Consider the following 20,007-nt stretch of genomic DNA (forward strand, 5'->3'; position numbering starts at 1 on the left):
AATTCAAGCTTACGAGTAAAAATGGCAAGAGATCCCAGACCCGTGTTATGCTCCTCTTGCTCAATGTGGGAGTTCAGGGATACAGCTGATGTCCCTGACACCTTCACATGCAGGAAGTGTGTCCAGCTGTAGTTCTTCTTGGACCGCATTACAGCTCTGGATGGATTCACTTTGGAACATCGGCGATGCTGATGAGACTGTGGATAGCATGTTTAGTGAATTGGTCACACTGCAGATTAGGATTGCTGAGGGAGAAAGGGAGTGTGTGACCAAAAGGCAGAGAAAGAGCATGAAGGCAGTGCAGGTGTCCCCTACAGTCATTTCCTTCCAAAACAGGTATACGGGTTTGGATGCTGTTGGGGGAGATGGCTCACCGGGGAAGGCAGCTGTGGTCAGGTTCATGGAACCATGGTTGGCTCTGCAGAACAGAAACGTAGGAAAAAGAGTGGAATAGCTGTAGTCATAGGGGATTCAATTGTAAGGAGAGTAGATAAGTGGAAAACGAGACTCCAAATGGTATGTTGCCTCCCAGGTGCTCGAGTTAGGGATGTCCCAGATCAGCTGCAGGACATCTAAAGGGGGAGGGTGAACAGCCAGTTGTCGTGGTGCATACAGCACCAGTAATATAGGTAATAAACAGGATGAGATCCTATGAGCAGAATTTAGGGAATTAGGAGCCAAGTTAGAAAGTAGGACCTTGGAGGTAATGATCTCAGGATTGCTATCAGTGCCATGTGCTAGTCAGAGTAGAAATGAAAGAATATGCAGGAGGAATGAGTAGCTTGAGAGATAATGCAGGTGGGAGGGATTCAGAGTTTTGGGATATTGGGACCGGTTCTGGGGGAGGAGGGAGTATTACACCTGGGATGACTGTAACCAATGTCTTTGGGGGTGCTTTTGCTAACTCTGTTGGGAAGGGTTTGAACTAATGTGGCAGGGGGATAGGAACCAAATGAGGAGGTTAAGGACAGTAAGGTGATCGTGATTGCATCCTGTATGGAACTAGATAATGAAGTCAGCATGACTATGGGGAAGAGTAGGCAGGGAGCAGATGATGAATGCAAAGGGGCAGGTGGTGTGTGTGCATTTGCTTTAATGCAAGAAGTGTAGTAGGTAAGGCAGGTTAAAGTCGGGCTTGGATTAATACCTGGGAGTATGATGTTAGTGCTATTACTGAGACTTGGTTGAGGGAAGAGCAAGATTGGTAACTAAATATCCCAGGATATAGATGCTTCCGGTCGGATAGAGAGGGAGGTAAAATTGCAATATTGGTCAGAGAGAAAATCACAGTTGTGCTGAAGGGGGGCACGATGGAGGACTCGAGCAGTATAGGCAGAGCTCAGAAATAGGAAGGGTGCAGTAACAATGTTGGGGCTGTACTTCAGGCCTCCCAACGGCGAGTGTGAGATAGAGGTACAAATATGTGAACAGATTATGGAAAGATGTAGGAGCAACGGGGTGGTAATGATCGGAGATTTTAATTTTCCCAGCATTGACTGGGGTTCACTTAGTATTAGAGGTTTAAATGGAGCAGATTTTAAGGAGCATCCGGGAGGGTGTTCTAGAGCACTGTATAAATAGTTCAACTTGGGAAGGGGCCATACTGGACCTGGTAATAGGGAATGAGCCTGGCCAGGAGGCTGAAGTTTACTTTGGGAACAATGATCACAATTCTGTAAGTTTTAGGATACTTATGGACAAAGACAAGAGTGGTCCTGAAGAAGAGTGCTAAATTGGAGGAAGACCAACTACAGCAAAATTGAGCAGGAGCTGGGGAATGTGGATTGGGAGCAGCTGTTTGAAGGTAAATCCACATTTAATATGTGGGAGGCTTTTAAAGAGAGGATGATTAGAGTTCAGAAAAGGTATGTTCCTGTGAAAATGAGGGACAGAAATGGCAAGATTAGGGAACCATGGATGACTGATGAAATTGTGAGACTAGCTAAGAGGAAAAAGAAAGCATTCATAAGGTCTAGGTGACTGAAAACAGATGAAGCTTTCGAAGAATATCAGGAAAGTAGGACCATTCTGAAACAAGGAATTAAGAGGGCTAAAAGGGGTCATGAGATATCTTTAGCAAACAGGGTTAAGGAAAATCCCCAAGTCTTTTATTCGTAGATAAGGCGCATGAAGGTAACTAGGGAAAGGGTTGACCCACTCAAGCGCAAAAGAGGGAAGTTATGCGTGGAGTCAGAGAAAATGGGTGAGATTCTTAATGAGTACTTTGCGGTATTCATTGAGGGAGGGACATGACAGATAGAGGTTAGGGATGGATGTTTGATTACTCTAGGTCAAGTCGACGTAAGGAGGGAGGAAGTGTTGGGTATTCTAAAAGGCATTAAGGTGGACAAGTCTCCAGGTCCGGATGGGATCTCTCCCAGGTTACTGAGGGAAGTGAGAGAGGAAATAGCTGGAGTCTTAGCAGATATCTTTGCAACATCCTTGAACACGGGTGAGGTTCTGGAGGACTGGAGAATTGCTGATATTGTCCAATGTTTAAGAAGAGTAGCAAGGATAATCCAGGTAATTATAGACCGGTGAGCCTGGCGTCAATTGTAGGGAAGCTGCTGGAGAAGATACTGAGAGATAGAAAATGGGTTTATCAGTGATAGGCAGCATGGTTTTGTGCAGGGAAGGTCATGTCTTGCCAACTTAGTGGAATTCTTTGAGGAAGTGACAGAGTTGATTGATGAGGGAAGGGCTGCAGATGTCAAATACATGGACTTCAGTAAGGCATTTGATAAGGTTCCCCATGGTAGGCTGATGTTGCATGGGGTCCAGGGTGTACTAGCTAGATGGATAGAGAATTGGCTGGCCAACAGGCGACAGAGAGTAGTAGTGGAAGGGAGTTTCTCAGAATGGAGAACTGTGACCAGTGGTGTTCCACAGGGATCTGTGCTGGGACCACTGTTATTTGTGATATACATAAATGATCTGGAGGAAGGTATAGGTGGTCTGATTAGCAAGTTTGCAGATGACACTAAGATTGGTGGAGTAGCAGATAGTGAAGGGGACTGTCAGGGAATACAGCAGAATATGGATAGATTGGGGAGTTGGGCAGAGAAATGGCAGATGGAGTTCAGTCTGGACAAAGGTGTTGCATTTTGGAAGATCCAGTTCTAGAGTGAACTATATGGTAAGTGGAAAAGCCCTGGGGAGTATTGATGTACAGAGATCTGGATGCTGGCAATGCAGGTCGATAAAGTGGTTAAGAAGGCATACAGCATGCTTTCTTTCATTGGATAGAGTATGTTACAGTTGTATAGGACGTTGGTTTGGCCACATTACCAGAAGGATGTGCATGCTTTGGAGAAGATGCAGAGGACGTTCATCAGGACGTTGCCTGGCATGGAAGATGCTAGCTAAGAAGAGAGGTTGAGCAGATTAGGGTTATTTTCTTTAGAAAGATGGAGGTTGAGGGGGGACCTAATAGAGGTCTACAAAATCATGAGAGGTAAAGAAGCTTTTTCCCCAGAGTGGGGGAGTCAATTACTAGGGGTCACAAGTTCAAGGTGAGAGGGGAAAAAGGTTTAAGGGAGAAATGTGTGGGAAGTTCTTTACGTGGAGAGTAGTTGGTGTCTGGAACAAGTTGTCAGCGGATGTGGTAGAGGAGTCATTTAAGATGTATCTAGACAGATACATGAATGGGCAGGGAGCAGAGTGATATGGGTCCTTGGAAAATAGGTGACAGGTTTAATACAGGATTGAATTGGTGCAGGCTTGGAGGGCCGAAGGGCTTGTTCCTCTGCTTTAATATTCTTTGTCCTAAAAGTGGGGGCTGTTCAAAAAAGAAATGGGGAGAGTACAAGCCCAACAAGTTCCCCTTATGCTGAAATATAGGAGCAACAAGCCCAGAGAACCCTGGATGTCTCAGGAATGGTAAAAAGGAAAGGGGGAACAAATCAGTGGAAATCTTAATGGAGTTTGGAAAATGTGGGGGTGGGGGAAATCTTAAATCAGCAATTAGGAGGGCAAAGAGGGGTATGAAAAGAACACTGGCTAAAATTAAGGATAATCACAGCATATCAGGAGGAAGAGGATAACCAGAGGAAGAGTAAGGCCCATTAGGGACTGGGGTGGGGGCAAAGTCTGTGCGAGGAGCTGGAGGACATTGGTTGGGTGTTAAGTGAGTACTTCTGTCTTCACTAGGGAGAACTCTGGAAGAGGGACCAAAGTTTTTGAGCAGAGTGTTATAAGGAGTGATGAGATATTTGAGCTTTTGGAAGGTTTAAAACTGGACACGTACCCTGGGTCTGGATGAGTTGTATCCCAAGCTGCTGAGCAAAGTGAAGGAGGAAATTGCAGGAGCTTTGACCCAAATTTTTGATTCCTTTCCGGTTGCAGGGGAGGTGCCAGAGGACTGGAGGACAGTTAGTGATTTCACTTTTTAAAAAAAAAAGGTGTTAGAGATAGACCAGAGAAATGCAGATCAATAAGTCTGACATTGGTGGTCAGGAATGTTTTGGAGTAAGTTTTGAAAGAGAGAATTATACTCCATTTAGAATGTTTGACCAGAGATTGTCAGCGTGGCTTTGTCATACCTAACAGATTTGATTGAATTTTTCAAGGTGGAGATCAGGCGTGTAGATGAGGGAGTGCAGTTGATGCAGTTTGTGGATTGGTGAAAGCAAAGCCTTGACAAAGTCCCACATGTGAGACTCATAAAGAAGGTAAAAGCACATGGGATTCTAGGTAACTTGGCATATTGGGTCCAAAATTGGCTTAGTGACAGGAGACAGTAAAAGGTTATTTGTGTGACTGGAGGCTGGTGTCAAGTGTGGTGCTGGAAAAGCACAGCAGGTCAGACAGCATCTGAGGAGCGGGAGAATCAACGTTTCTGGCATAAGCCCTTCCTGATGAAGGGCTTATGCCTGAAACATTGATTCCCCTGCTCCTCGGATACTGTCTGACCTGTTGTGCTTTTCCAGCACCACACTCTCGACTCTGATCACCAGCATCTGCAGTCCTCACTTTCTCTTCCTGACTGGAGGCTGGTGTTCAGTGACGCACCACAAGGATTAATGCTGTGTCCCTTATTACAGTGAGGGAGTACAATAATAAGTAAGCTTGCAGATGACATGAAGATTTACTAGATGTGTAGTATTTAAGAAAGTCTTAGGTTGCAGGAAGCTATGCACAGATTGGTCAGATGGACAAATTAATGGCGGATGGAAGTTAAACTTGATAAGTGTAAGCTGATTCGCTTTGGAAGTCGGAACAAGACAAGGGAGCGCTCAATGAATGGCAGGACACTTGGAAGCTCAGAGGAATTTTGGGGTGCTTGTGCACAGATCCTTGAAGGTGGGAGGACAAGGAATTAAGGTAATTAAGAAGGTATACAGGAGCACTTGCCTTTATCCTTTTGAGGTATAGTTTGTAGGAACAGGAGGTTATGTTGGAGCTGTACAGAACTTTGGTTAGATCACAACTGGAGAACATGGTGCAGTTCTGGTCACCACACTATTGAAAGGATGTGATTGTAGGATGTTGCCTAGGATGAAGCATTTCAGCCACATTTCTTTCAAGCAGAGAAGGCTGAGAGGGCACCTGAGGTATATGGGATTATGAGGGCGTATGGTAGACAGGGAAGTAGGTGTTCTCCTTAGTTGAAGGAGGAATAATTTCAAGATGAAGGACAGCTGATTTAGATGGTGGTGAGAATCTGGAATGCAATACCTGGGAGGTAACCTCATAACCTAAATAAAGTGCATGGAAGAATACTTGAAATGTCATTCAAGGCTAGGGGCTGAAAATGGGGCTAGTAGTTTGGTGCAGACTGTCCACTCTGACTCTATGATGCTATAGTGTTACAAGCAGTTTGTAAGCAATTAACGTTCCTCACATTTCATCTGAATCTCAGCCAGAACCTGAAATTAGTGCCTCCTAAATTTGGTACCAACAGAGGTTTTCCTATGTCCATGCTTTTAAAAAGAATGAAAGAGGAAAACCAGGCAATTTGCCAAGCAGTTAACCTAACATTTATGGTGGGGGAGTTGTTAGAGTCTATGAACGATGATGGTGGTAAATGAACACCTCAAGTTTTTAGTTAGTCAGTGAGAGCCAGCATGGATTCATGACAGGTAAGTCATGCCTGACCAACTCATCAAATGTTTTGAAGAGGTGACTAAGGTAGTGGGCATGGAATGTCTGTGGATGCTTATATGGACTTCAGGAGGCAGTTTGGCCGTCTGAGTCTAGTTTTGCTATTCTAAAGGCCATGGTTGATCCAACATGCTTCACGTCTTTTTCCCTTTTCTGGTAATCCTTGATTCCCTTATTGATCAAGAATGTATCTGTTTCAGCCTGAAGTGTTCACAAGGACTTTGCCCTACAGCTCTCTGTGGCAAGGAGCTCCAAAGACCCTCAACCCTCTGAGAGATCAAATTTCTTCTCATCTCAGTCTCAAATTGGCGCTCCTTAATTCTGGTGCTAGATTATCCCATGAGGGGAAATTTCGTCTCAGCATTTACCCTGTCAAGCCCATTCAGAATCCAGTATGTTTCTATGAGATCACCTCTCACTTTTTCAAACCCGGAGACCCGGGTTCATTTCCCGCCTCAGGCAACTGTGGAGTTTGCACATTCTCCCCGTGTCTGCGTGGGTTTCCTCCGGGTGCCCCGGTTTCCTCCCACAGTCTAAAGATGTGCAGGTCAGGTGAATTGGACATGCTAAATTGCCCGTAGTGTTAAGTAAGGGGTAAATGTAGGGGTATGGGTGGGTTGCACTTCGGCGGGTCGGTGTGGACTTGTTGGGCCGAAGGGCCTGTTTCCACACTGTAATGTAATGTAATCTAATCAATGAACAGACAGCCAACATGTTAAGCTTTTGCTCATAAGACAATCCCTCCATTCCAAAGATCATCCTTGTAAACCTTTTGTTAAGTGCCTTCAATGAAATGATATCTTTCCTTAACTAATGAGACCAAACTGCTCTCAGTACTCCAGATGTGGTATCACTAGCACTGTGTACAGTTATAGAGTCTTAGAGTTACACAGCATGGTAACAGACGCATACGGTCCAACCAATCCATGCGGATTGTGTCCCAAACTAAACAAGTCCCACCTGCCTGCGCTTGGCCCATATCCCTCCAAACTTTTCCTATTCATGAATTTATCCAAATTTTAAACATTGTAACTGTACCTGCATCTTAGTACTTACTCTGGAAGTTCATTTCACACACATAGCATTCTCTGTGTAAGAAAAAATTGCCTCAGGTCCTTTTTAAATCTTTCTCCGCTCACCTTAAAATCATGCCCCCTAGTTTTGAACTCCCCCACTCGAGAGAAACTACCCTTGTCATTTGCCTTACCTATACCCCTCATAATTTTATAAACTTCAATAAAATACCTCAACCTCCTTTACTCCACTGAAAAAGGTCTTGGACTTTCCAGTTTATTTTTATATCTCAAATGCTCTATTCCCAGCAACATCCTGGTAAATCTTTTCTGAACCCTCTTCAGTTTATATCCATTCTATATACGGGGCGATCAGAACTGGACGCAGTACTCTAGAAGATGCTCTACCAACGTGCTGTGGAACCTCAACATGATGCCCCAACTCCTACACTCAAAGGTCTGAACAATGAAGGCAAGCATGCTTAACCACCCTATCAATTTGTGAGCCACATTTTAAAGAATTATGTACCTGAACCTCTAGGTGTCTCTGTTCTACAACACTACCCAGGGCTCTACCATTCATTGTCTAAGTCCTGTCCTTGTTTGTAATACCACAATGCAATACCTCACATTTATCCAAATCTGCCGTTCTGCAGCCCATTGGCTCGAATGATCAAGATCTCTTTGTAATCTTGGATAACCTTCTGCGCTGTCCACTTTATCACCAATTTTGGTGTTTTCTACTGCAAACTTAGTAACCATGCCTCCTCCATTCTCTTACAAATTATTTATATAAATGACAAACAAAAGTGGATCCAGCACAGATCCCCGTGGAACACTGCTGATCCTGGTCCGAGAAATAACCCTCTGTCACCATCTACAACCACTCCACAACTCTCTTACCATAAAGCCAATTTGGTCCTCACTTGGCAAGCTCATCCTGAATCCCATGCGATATAACTTTACTAATTAGTCTACCAAGTGGAACCTTGTCAAGGGCTTTACAAATGTCTAAGTAAACAACGTGTACTGGCTTCAATTTTTTTTTATTCCTTCATTAAAAAACTCAATCAAATTTGTGGGACACTATTTTTCTCGCACAAAGCCATGCAGGCTATCCCTAATCAACCTTTGACTCTCCAAATGAATATAAATCCTGTCTTTCAGAATCACCTCAAACAAATTACCCACCACCAATGTCAGACTCATGGGCCTATTGTTTCCAGGCTTCTCCTTGCAGCTTTTCTTAAACAATGGCATTACATTAGCCACCTCGGTCCTCCTGTACTTCGCCTGTGTTTATAGATGATACAAATATTTCTGCAAGGTGTCCTGCAGTTTTGTCTCTAACTTCTCACCATGTCCTGGGATACATTTGATCAGGTCCTGGAGATTTACCTACCTTTTGTTTTCTAAGACCTGCAGCAATTCCTTTTCTGTAATGTGAACTGTTTATTTCCCTGAGTTCTCCAGCTTCCATTTCTTCTCAACAGTAAAAGCAGTTGTGGAATGATTTCCGTACTGTCCTACTCCTTAAAATAAAGGCCAGCATTCCATTAGTCTTCTGATTACAAATTGCAACTGTGTACTATGTGAAATTAGGTGTAAAAAAAAGTTCTATTTTGAAGAGGAAGTGTTCTGATTATGATGTATTGCACATTTGACATCATTAAAAACATATTTTCTGCTGTCATATGTGGGATCTGGCTGTGCACAAATATCTTCCCAGATCACCCACATTAGATCGAAAATTATTCTTTTGGTTTGACTTATTATTGTCACACACTAAGATATAGGGAAAAATATGTTTTGCGGAGTGTTGAGACAAATTGCACCTTACATAAGGGTAATAGGAAGTAGAATCAGAGAGCAGGAGAGTCAGTGTTTCCAGCAGGACCCTTAATGAGGACTCGTACAGCAGGTCAAGCAGCATCAGAGGAGCAGGAGAGTCAGTGTTTCCAGCAGGACTCCTCTTCAGGCCTGTGCTTTTTCCAGCTCCACGTTTTATCGACTTTTTTCAGCATCTGCAGTTCTCACTGTCTCCAAGTAGAATGCAGAATATAGTGTTACAGCTGCAGAGAAGGTGCAGGGAAAGATCAAATCTAATATTTGACAGGTCCATTCATAAACCTGATAATAGCAGGGAAGTGGCTGTTCTTGAATCTGTTGACATTTTTTTTTAAAAGTTCTGTACCTTCTGCCAGATCGAAGAGAGTATGACCGTGCACAGGGTGGGGGAGTGGCGGCGGCGGTGGCGGTATGGTGTGTGGTCTTCGATTATGCTGGCTGCTATCCTAGGGCAGTGGGAAATGGTGGAGTCAATGGAAGGAAGGCTGTTTGTTGTGATGGGCTGGGCTGTGTTCACAACTGTCTGTAATTCCTTACGGTCTTGGGTTGAGCAGTTGCCATACCAAGCTGTGATGCATCCAGGTAGATGCTTTCTATAGTGCACTTATAAAAATTGTCAAGGATCATTGTGGACATGCTGAATTTCCTTAGCCTTCTGAGGAGATAGCAGTGTTGAATGTGCTTTCTAGACATGGATGTACCAGGACAGATTGGTGACACTTACTCTGAGGAGTTTGAAGCTCTTGATGATCTCCACCTCAGCAGCATTGATGCAACAAGAGTGTCCTCCCCTCTGCTTCCAGGCGTCAATAACCAGCTCTTTTGTTTTGCTGACATTGAGGGAGGGAGAGAGAGGCCTTTATACCATGCCAGTAAGCTCGCTTGCGCTCTCTCTTTCCTGTACTCTGTCTTGTCGTTTTTTGAGATCCGACCCACTACGGTGATGTCGTCAGCAAATTTGTAAATGGAGTTAGAGCTGAATTTGGCTACATAGTTGAGTCTATAACGAGTGTAATAAGGGGCTGTGTATGCAGCCTTGCGGGACACTAGTGTTGAGGATTATTGTGGAAGGGGGTATTGTATATCCTTACTGATTACTGTCTGTGAGTCAGGAAGTTGAGGCTCCAGTTGCAGAGGGAGGAGCAGAGTCCTAGGTCTCAGAGCTTGGAGGTGTGTTTGGTTGGAATTATGGTGTTGCAGGTTGAGCTAAAGTCTATAAATAGGAGTCTGATGTAGGTATCCTTGTTATCCACATCTTCTAGGGATGAGTGTAGGGCCAGTCTGATGGTGTCCTGCATGGATCTATTGTGACGGTAGGTAAATTGTCATGGATTAAGGCAGTCTGGGAGGCTGGAGTTGATGTGCGCCATTGCTACTTGAAGTAGCAATGATGGATGTCAGAGCCACCGAGGTAATCATTAAGGCATGTTGCCTGATTTTTCTTTGGCACTGGGATGATGGTGGTCTTCTTGAAGCAGGTGGGAACATCACATCAGAGTAAAGAGAGATTAAGGATGTCCGTGAATACCCCTACCAGCTGGTCTGCGCAGGATCTGAGTGCACAGCCAGGGAGTTCATCCAGGCCAGTTGCTTTCTGTAGGTTAACTTTTAAGAAGGCCAATCAGATGACTGTGGTGGTGACTGGGTACAGGTGCACCTGAGACTGTCCATGCAGATAACTTTGTTTCACTGGCCTTCTATTTAAAACCAACATTGAATGCATTGAGCTCATCGGGGAGAGATGCATTATTGTCAGCGATTCTACTCAACTTCTCTTTGTCACTAGTTAGATCATGTAAGCCTTGCTGCAGTCAATATGAGTTTGTGTGGTTAGTCTGGGATTCTGATTCTTGGCGTAGCTGATGGCTTTGCGAGGATCGTGCCTCGATTCCCTGTATAAGTCAGGGTCACCAGACTTGAACGTTGCAGACCTGGACTTCAAGAGGGAGTGCATCGTCCGGTTGATCCATGGCTTCCAGCTGGGGAACACTCGGGTTGACCTCTTTGGCTCACAGTCCTTTACATACTTACTGAAGAAATGTGTGACAGTAGTGGCATACTCATTTACGTTGGCTGCTGACTTCTTGAATATGGACCAGTCCACTATCTCCAAGCTGTCAGATCTGTTACCTCAGGCCAGCATTGTACGACTTTCTGTAATGGATCCTCACACTCCAGTTAAGCCGGGAGAGGGAGCACAGCCTTATGGTCCGATTTACCGAAACATGGGCAGGGGATGGAACATTACACGTCTTTAATGGTTGTATAGCAATGACCAAGGGTGAGTGAACCTCTGGTGAAACGGGAGACGTGTTGATGGTATCTTGATCTCACACACTTGAGGTTGACCGGTTGAAGTCACCAGCTGCAGTGAACAAGGCTTCAGGATATTCCATCCCGGCTATTTGTGGCAGTACATATTTCATCAAGTGCACTCTTCACTTCAGCAAACGGTGGGATGTAAACTACTGTCAGGATAGCAGAAATAAATTCCCATGACAGGTTGTAGGGATGGCACTTCACCATTAGATACTCTCGGTCTGGGGAGCGGTAACTCACCAGGTTCATCACGTCCGAGTATCAAGAGTATGAATGGGTGATGAAATATGTCTACTAATCTAAACCCTTGCTTTTCTTCATTGTCATCTTGTCTTTGTAAATGCACGTCCCTGCACTCTCTTTAGCCATGGATCCCTGAAGACTAAGATGGAGGAGCAGAAGGAAGCCGATTATCTCATCAAGTCTGCTCAGTCATTTAGTCCAATCATGGCTCACCCCATCCATAACTCCATTTGTCTGCCTTTTTCCCATTTTCGACTCCCTTACGGATTAAAATCTGTCCATCTCAGCCTTGAATATAATTTAAGACCAATCCTCGATAGCCCTCTGTGGTAAAGAATTCCACAGATGCACTACCTTCTGACAGAAGGAATTCCTCCTATGTTGTAAGTGGGCAATCCCTTACTCTAAATTCTGCTCTTGGGTCCCAGACTCTCCCACAAAGGAAAACAACATCTGTATCTACCTTGTCATGTCCACTAAGAATCTTAAACAAAAACAGAAATTGCTGGAGAAACTTTCGAAGGTCTGACAGCATTTGTAGACGATAAGATGTAGGAGCAGAATTAAGCCATTTGGTTCATCGAGTCTCCTCCATTTCATCATGGCTGATATGTTGCTCAACTCAGTTCTCCTGCCTTCTTCCTGTAACCCCTGATTCCCTTACCAAGCAAGAACCTATCAGATTCCAAAATTAATATTGAATCCTGAAGACTTCAGGATCCCTAAGTGGAAAATGGGATGCAGTTCTCCCAGATTGTGCTGAGTCTCGCTGGAGCACTGTAGCAAGCCCGAGACTCAGATGTTGGCCAGGGAACACAATGGTGCTATGGAAGCTCAAGATCATTTTTGTGGATAAGATTCAATGTTCCACAAAGCAGTTGCCCAATCTGCGTTTCATCGCCACAGTGTAGAGGAGACCACACTATGAGCAGCAAGTGCAGTAGACTAGATTGATTGAAGTGTAGGTAAATTGCTACTTCATGTGGAAGATATAGGGGCCTTGAATAGTGAGAAGGCAGGTTTTGCACCACCTGCAAATGCTTGGGAAGGCGCCATGGGGATGTGGGGAAGTGTTGAGAGTGGAGGAAGTGTGCCGCAGAGGAAATGATCTCTGCGGAATGCCAGTGGGGTGGTGGTGATGATGGGGCATGTGAGTTTCTGAGTCTCGTGACAAAAATGGCAGCTTATGATCTTTTGGATGCCAATGCTAGTGCAATGTCCAGAGGGACCTTATGGTGTTGAGAGGGGCAAGAAGGGGTGATGGCAGAAGTATGGTAAATGAATCAGAAATGGCTCAGGCCCCTGTTGGCCATGGTGGCAGGAAATCCTCTGTTAAAGTAGAAGGTGGGCATTCCTGAAGCTCCCTTGTAGATGGTGGTATCATCAGGACAGGTGCGATGGACACTGAGAAACTGGATAAGTTGAATGGAATCTTGACGGGAAGCATGGCCAATTCACCTAACCTGTATATCTTTGGACTGTGGGAGGAAACTGGAGCACCTGGAGGAAACCCACGCAGATTAGATTAGATTACAGTGTGGAAACAGGCCCTTCGGCCCAACAAGTCCACACCGACCCGCCGAAGCGAAACCCACCCATACCCCTACATTTACTCCTTACCTAACACGACGGGCAATTTAGCATGGCCAATTCACCTGACCCTGCACATCTTTGGACTGTGGGAGGAAACCGGAGCACCCGGAGGAAACCCACGCAGACACGGGGAGAACGTGCAAACTCCACACAGTCAGTCGCCTGAGGCGGGAAGTGAACCCGGGTCTCAGGCGCTGTGAGGCAGCAGTGCTAACCACTGTGCCACCGTGCCGCCCACCGTGCCGCAGACTTGGGGAGAATGTGCAAACTCCACACAGACAGTTGCCTGAGGCGGGAATTGAACCCGGGTCTCTGGCGCTGTGAGGCAGCAATGCTAACCACTGTGCCACCATGCTGGCCAGCCTATCCCCAGAAATGGAAACAGATTCCAGTCAAGTTGAGAAAAGGAAGGGAGGAGTCAGATGGGACAGGTGAAGGCAACAAAGTGAGGACTGCAGATGCTGGAGATCAGAGTCGAAGAGTGTGGTGCTGGAAAAACACAGCCAGTCAGGCAGCATCCGAGGGACAGGAGGATCGATGTTTTGAGCATAAGCCCTTCATCAGATTCCTGCCAAAGTGAATAACTTCACATTTTCCCACATATTTCATCAACAAAGTTTTTGCGTGCTCACTTAAACTAGTCTCTATCCTTCTTGCAGCCACTTTGTGTCATTCTCATTACTTGCCTTCCCACCTGTTTTTTTAAGAGATATTTTTATTGAAAATTTAACATGTTTTTACAAGTTTACGAATAAAAAAACCCAAGTATAAACATTGATATACAATTAAATCTTAAATAACAAACAAAAAAAACCGAGAAAAGAAAAAAAGACAAAACTCAACTAACTACTAATCTAACCTACAAGTAACCAAAGTGTATAATTAAATCTCTTACATTACTTAAGAAAAGAAAAAGAAACGACGGATAACACAGAAATTGAGTACATGCTCGGAATGTGTTAACATCAGATCGTAACAAAACCCGTATTCGTGCGGGATTCCTCTCCCAAGGGGCCCCGGACCAGCCAGGGTCGTTGTCTCAATTAGATAAAAGCCCTTGTTAGAATGGCCGAAATATCTGTATCTGTGTAATTCAAGAAGGGCTGCCATATTTTATAGAATAATTCGGTTTTTTGGTGCACCATATTTGTAAGGAAGTCAAGGGGAATATATTCCCATGATTATTCTGTGCTAATTCAAAAGACCAGGACGGCACTCAGCCATTCAGTTCACCAAAATATTTCTCCTTGCACAGAAAGAGAGAATGGAAAATAATCTTTTCCCGTGCACATCCAGGGAAGGTAAGCTCGAAAAGCCCAAAAGGAGAGATACTGGATTCACTCTAATTTCCGTTCCCAAGATTTCTGTCAGAACATTTACTACTTTAGTCCAATATCTACGGATCTTATGACAGGTCCATAAGCAGTGTACAAGAGTGCCCACCTCTTTTTACATTTGGGACACATTGGAGATGCTCCTGCCTTGAATTTTGCCAATCGGTCAGGTGCTACATGGGCCTGTGAAGTATCTTCAACTGATTGGCCTGAGGTCTGTTGCAGATGGAGATTTTTCTGGCATTTTCCCAAATGTCATTCCACATTTCTATAGAGATTTCCAGCCCCAAATCCTGATCCCATGTTTTAAGCAAATTGTCCATATCTTCCGATAATTCATCATGTAATAAATTATAAAGAGTGCTGACCGAAGGTACCCCCATTGGCCATTACATTCTACGTTTTCTGTCTGATTTATAAAGACTATCTAATAGCGTAGTCGTCTTCTGTATGTAATCTCGAATTTGGAATTATCAAAAGATATCACCGTTAGGTAATCCAAATTTCTGATGCAACTGTTCAAAAGACATCAGGACCCCTTCCTTAAACAGATCCCCGAAACAGGAGATACCCCTGGATCTCCAGAGTTTGAAAGTGGCATCTGTAAGCCCCCGGTTGAAAGTTCGGAGCATAAGGGGATGTTTTATGTGAATTGCCCTCATTTTGCCGCATTATATTCCAAGCTTTAATTGTAGTTAGTATTATAGGGTTTTTACAGTGATCCGTGATGATTTTCCTCTTGTCTGAAACTAAGAGGTTAGTAAGTGGGCATTTTACTTGAGAAGCCTTGATGTCAAGCCAGATTGATTGTGGGTCAGACAAGACCCAATCGGCTATGTAGCTTAATAGGGAACTTTTCTGATATTTCCTAAAATCTGGAAAATCCAGTCCTCCCCTTGCCTGTGGAAGCTGTAGCTTCTTCAGCTTAATGAGGGGCCGCCTATGATTCCAGATGAAGGAACCCAGCCAGCCATAAAATTTACGTAATGCCAGCCTCGGCAGCATCACCAGAAGCATTCTCATAGGGTATAGGAGACGGGGCAGGACATTCATTTTAATTAGTGCTATTCTACCCAGCCAGGAAATTGGAAGGTCTCCCTATCGCTGGAGGTCCTGCCTTATCCTCTCCAGTAAATGCACAAAGTTAGCCTTGTATAGCTGGCCAAATACTGGGGTGATAAAAATGCCTAAATATAAGAAACCCTCCAGGGACCACCGAAAGGGAAAGTGGGATCCGTCCAATAGGTGGGATATACTAGCGTCCATTGGCATAGCCTCCGATTTTGAAAAATTAATTTCATAGCCTGAAAATACACTAAATGTATTAATAACTTGAATTAAGCGAGGCACGGACATCATGGGGTTACTGAGGAATAGGAGAACATCATCTGCGTATAGGGTAATTTTATGTTTACCTGTACCAATCCTCGGGGCCATTATATTAGGGTCAGCCGGTATCGCTTCTGCTAGTGGCTCGATTATTTGCGTAAACAACAATGGTGAGAGAGGACATCCCTGACAGCAGCCCCTACCCACACTGAAGCTATCCGAGCCTAGTCCATTGGTAACCACAACTGCTTTTGGCATCATTATACAATGTTGAGACCCATTTGTCAAACATCTTTCCAATGCCAAACCTTTCCAATGTGTAAAACAGATATGACCACTTAACCTTGTCAAATGCCTTTTCCGCGTCTAATGAGACTACTACTCCCAGTATCTTTCCCTGATGGCAGGCTTGAATCACATTCAAAACCCTTCTAACATTATTGGATGATCTACAGCTCTTAATAAACCCCATCTGATCCTCCTTTATGATGTATGGCAATACCCTTTCTAGCCTCAATGCTAACGTTTTAGAAAGAATTTTAAAATCTACATTTAGCAAGGATATTGGTTTGTATGACGCACAAGCGTGGTGTTCAGGGCTGTCCTAAGGGCCGTAATCCTTTGTAATTTGATAATAGAAGGTCTGTCAGCATATGCTGTTTCAGCCACTTTTAAGCGAGATTTGAGCAGATGCTGTTGTAGCCGAGTATGAAATGATCAAACCTCGTGTGTAAGCTTTGATGGTCTCCCACATCATTGATGGGTTGCTATCTGTACCTGAATTAATTTCTAAAAAAGTTTTAAATTCTTGAGAGAAGTACTTTACATATTTACTATCTTTCATCAGGAAGGAATCCATGTGCCAATGCCAGGGGGTGTCTCATTGTTCCTCGCCTTGATTTCCTTATATACAGCAGCGTGATCAGAAGTTGTTGTACTACCTATTTTACAGGATGATATGGAATTTAAAAAAATCGAGGGGGCAAAAAACATATCAATTCTGGTGTGACATTTATGTGGATTGGCGTAAAAAGAAAAATCTCCGCCCTGTGGGTGAAGGCATCTCCACACATCTTCTAGTCCTAATTCTTTGTTCAAATCCACCATTGTCTGGATCTGAGGGATACTCCTGCAGTACTCTTGGGAATCCTATCTATTTCCGGGTCCATAATACAATTAAAGTTTCCCCCTATAATTGTATGCCGAGCACCGAGAGCCATCAATTTGGAGAAGGCTTCCGTTATAAATTTAAAAGGATGTGCCGGGGGACAATACAGATTTAAGATCCCATATTCCTCTCCATTTATAAGGGCTTTAATCAGAAGATATCATCCAGATTCGTCTTTTATCTGATTTAGGATTTTGAAAGGGAGATTCTTCCGAATAAGGATGACAACTCCCCTACTTTTTGAGCTGAAGGAAGAAAAGAAGGCCTGATGAAATCCACCCTGTCATAATTTCAAGTATTCTTTATCCAATAAGTGTGTCTCCTGTAGGAGAGCTATATCAACCCTTTCTTTCTTGAGGTTTGATAATATTTTCTTCCTTTTGATTGGTGAATTACTCCCCTTGACATTCCAGGTGCACCATTTAATCGACTGATTAACCATAATCGTCCGGGCAAGTCCGAGACCCCTCGGGAGAAGAAACCCCATCCAAAACATCCTGAGTATAGAACATGTAAAATTCACAAAAATAGAGGTTCTTTAATACACTAACACAATAAAAAACTATTTCTTATTTAAAAAAAAGTATTTAAATGGAAATTTTCTCCCTTGTTCCCAGGGGGCATCACTTCCTTTCCAAAAGCCCATCATATTCTCTCCCAGCCAGTGCCCCACCCTTGACCCAGGCATCTCGCGATAGAATAAAGAAAAGTCAAATATACTACGAAGCTAGAGTTAACAGTGAGTACCCTACCCCTTCCTCCCCCACCCACACCAACACCTGGATATATTTAGTAATGTTAATACCATGTATGAACATATATAACTATAAAATTACAGTCTCAACAAATAATAACTAAATATAGTAATACAAAATAACGGGGGAAAACAGCCCCGCTGTTAAAGACAGAGATAAAATAGGATAAGGTAACCACCTCCCCCCACCTACATTAACTAGACCGCCCGGCCTATTATATATATATATATATTTTAAAAAAAAGTGAGAAAATCGCTAAGTGAAGAACAAAAAAATTAACCCCTCTCCCCACCCCCTGGAGATAATATTAAACAGTACGGTAAAGAAAGGGAAAAAAAAGTGTTATCGGGATGGTGGGGAGGGCAGAACAACATCATTCACCACTCGAATTAACTCTTACAATTTATCTAAGAGAGTCCAGAAATTCCTTGGCCTTCTCTGGCGATCTGAAGTTATACATGGACCCTTCATGGCTAAAACGTAGCGTCGCTGGGTAGCGCAGGGAGTACTGGATGTTTAAGTCCCTTAAACGCTTCTTCGCTTCGTCAAACACCTTCCTCTTTCGGGCCAAAGCTGGGAAAAAGTCCTGGAATAGCATAATCTTGGATCCTTTATAAATCATGGCTTGGGGATCTTTCCCAAGATTTCTGGAAGCTTCTTGTAGCTCTGCAGCCAGAACAGGACCAGGTGGGGGCGCTGGTCCAAGCAGGGCCTGTGCATTGCAACCCGGTGGGCCCATTCTACCCTTACCTGGCCTGATCCAGCCTCCAGATTTAACAGCTGTGGAAGCCACTGCTCGAGGAACGCTGTAAGCTGGCCTTCCTCTTCCCGTTCGGGAAGGCCCAGCAAACGAATATATTTTCGACGACCTCGAGAATTGAGGTCGTCGATGTGATTTTCTAAGGTCCGGAATCGCTGGAGAGTCTGGAGCCATCCCATGGCCGATTCTGCGGTCGTCTTGGAGGTCGCGGCCTTTAGCTCCGCCCCTCCGACTCGGCACTCGATTTCCTCAATGTCTCGATCGTGCTTTTGTAGCGCAGCCGAGAGTGAATTCCACCTGCTCCGAGACTCTTCGATGAAGGGCGTTGATCTTCACGTCAAGCTTGGAAATTACTTCCATGAGGCTCGCCACCATAGATAAGTCCCCCGGGGTGGCTGTGGACGCCTCTGCTGCAGTTGGGGAAGGTGGGAGAGGGGTTCCTGTATGCTGAGAACTGCGAGCACCTTTCCCTTTAGTCATTTTTGCTGCAGACTAGTCTGTTCACATTTAGTACAGAGCAACTAATTACATTAAGTAAAAACTATTTAAAATGATTTGGTAAGTGTGGTGGAAGCGGGTGGCCCACTTTGCCCAAGTCTTGGGAGGAGCACTTAGACTCAGACTTGCTGGGTCACCGCCATCTTGGATCTCCGACTCCTGTTTTTTTTAATCATCCATAAGCTGTACGTTCACTTCTGTCATCCTGGATATTAAAATGTATTGTAAATAACTGTGGTCCCAGCATTGATTCCTGTGGCACTCCACTAGTTACAGGTTGCCAACTTGGACTTGCTCTCCTTATCTCCACCTTGACTTCTCTGTTCGCCAATCCTCTCTTCAAGCTGCTATACAACCCTCAACATCATGGGCTCTTACCTGAAGTAGCTTTATGTTAGTTACCTTATCAAACGTGTTTAAGAAATCCAAATGTTTACTGGTACTACCCCTTTATTTATTGCACGTTCTTTCTCCTCAAAGGACTGTGTTTAACTTGTCAGGCATGATCTCCTCTCCCTTGTGAAGCCATGCTGACTCTGTTGATTCTTTCTAAATGGTCATGTATTGTATCCTTTTTAACAGGCCCGTGCATTTTCTCGATAGCGTATTAAGCCAGCAGGTCTGTGGTTGCCTGTTTTTTTTTCTCCTTGCTTTTTTGAATAAACGTGTTACTTTGACAGTTTTCCAATTGTTTCCAGATCTAATAATTCTTGGAAGGTTACTACAGTGCACCCACTAACCCTTCAGTCTTTTAAAATTCCACAATGCAGCCCATCAGTGAACTTGTCAGCCTTTGGTGCCAATAGTTACCCGAGTATGTTTACCTCTAGTGATAGTTATTCTGTTTAACTCTGTCCCTCGGTTATTTAGTGTTTTCAGAATAGTGATTTGCCACATGGAGTGCCGGGAACTCGAGGTGAACTCACCAGAATGCGATTTTATTGTTGCGTGTACTCAAGTATAGGAATACATGAGAACAGTGTAAGTGTACCAAGTCATCTCTATCACTGTGCACTATGGAGTGTCCATGAGACTGACAGTGTTG

The 20,007-nt window shown here is 44.1% G+C and overlaps 1 protein-coding gene across 5 annotated transcripts in view; it reads left to right on the plus strand.

The window, feature by feature from the left end:
* The window catches only part of celf1 (cugbp, Elav-like family member 1), a 215,901-nt gene that overhangs the window by 55,235 nt on the left and 140,659 nt on the right, over window positions 1–20,007 (plus strand). The gene's annotated exons all lie outside the window — the stretch shown is intronic.

Source organism: Chiloscyllium plagiosum, unplaced genomic scaffold (genome assembly GCF_037043375.1).
Source record: "Chiloscyllium plagiosum isolate Xiang-an unplaced genomic scaffold, Cpla_swu_hap1 HiC_scaffold_18, whole genome shotgun sequence".
Lineage (NCBI taxonomy): Eukaryota > Metazoa > Chordata > Chondrichthyes > Orectolobiformes > Hemiscylliidae > Chiloscyllium > Chiloscyllium plagiosum.